The 1,229-nt window shown below is 43.8% G+C and overlaps 1 protein-coding gene across 1 annotated transcript in view; it reads right to left on the bottom strand.

Annotated features, from left to right (window-relative positions):
- CAMKK1 (calcium/calmodulin dependent protein kinase kinase 1) overlaps window positions 1-1,229 on the bottom strand; it is a 169,958-nt gene that overhangs the window by 118,658 nt on the left and 50,071 nt on the right. The gene's annotated exons all lie outside the window — the stretch shown is intronic.

Below are 1,229 nucleotides of genomic sequence, written 5' to 3'. Positions count from 1 at the left end.
GTGAACAGGGTGAGTCAGCACAGAAAGTGAAAGGTGGGGACAGATGTGCAGTTCCATTACTTGGACAGATTCAGGGTACCTTTCCAAACTCCGTCTCATTTCTTCCATCCATCATATTTCTTAGGCTGTTTCATGCCATCTGGAAATACCATCAGGGTAAGATCATCTCAGCTAAAGATGTTAATAGTCATGCTAAAAAAAGTCAGTCGTAAATCTACAAGTCAGGAAAGAAAATTTTTGGTTTGGCCAAGCTGTACAGATGGAGCCTTTTCTATGCAAACAGTCATCTTCATGTGAAAGTCCTAAGATTATAGTCTCCATTCAGGAAAGCAGCTGTGTGCTTCAATACTTTCCTAAATAGAAGGGTTTTCAGAGACCTGCATGTCTTAGTGACATGAGAGACCAATCGGTTTTTACCAGTATTTTCTTACAGGCCTGGCTAGAAAGCTCACAACCACAAGATCTAGAGTCCCTTTTATTATTATAATTTTCCTTACAACATTTAGCTGGGCTATAGCACTTTTCACCCACAGATCTCAGAACATTGTAAAGGAGAGCAGCTTTATCATCTGCATCTTACCAACAGTGACACACAAGGTCACCCAGTAATGCAGTGACAGAACTGTGATATAACCCGGTTCAAGGCTCTCAAAGTTCTTTGTGTAAATGTGATAACTTTTATTAGACCCACTGAATAGTTGGAAAAATGTTCTTTGCAAGTTTTCAGGCACAAACATCCTCCTTCAGGCATAGGGAGTCTGCTGTTGTTTTGTGTGTTCGATGCTCTCTGCATTAGTCCACTACAGCTAAATGTTTGCTGGTTAAACAGGACTAAAAGAACAGGCCATGCAGGAGGTAGAGGGAGGTCCCACAGAAATGCAGTATCAACACACAGGGTAGCTTGTGCCGGGTCCAGCACTCAGTTGCCTGTTCTTGTCTGAGCAGATCCGCTAGGATCACAGCATGTGCTAAGTAAGTATTGCCGTGAACGTGCCTAGAATTTCAGGTGACCTGCTGCATATCTAAAAAATGTCAAGTTGGCTTGGCACCAAACTTGCCTGCCTCTTCCTTGAAACTTTCATCCCCTGTGCCCGCTGGTTATACAACACATCCAAACAGATTTGCTCACATGATTCATCTCTGCTTATCACACACCCTAAAAATGTAGTCACATGGCCCTCAGGGAGGTTTGCTCCTGGAAAAAGAGGGAGTGGGGGGGGGGGGGGGGG

The sequence above is a fragment of the Gavialis gangeticus genome, unplaced genomic scaffold, assembly GCF_001723915.1.
Source record: "Gavialis gangeticus isolate Ggan-Ray unplaced genomic scaffold, GavGan_comp1, whole genome shotgun sequence".
Classification (NCBI taxonomy): Eukaryota; Metazoa; Chordata; order Crocodylia; family Gavialidae; genus Gavialis; species Gavialis gangeticus.
The sequence above is the reverse complement of the archived record's forward strand: the minus strand, read 5'-3'. Positions and strand labels throughout refer to the sequence as shown.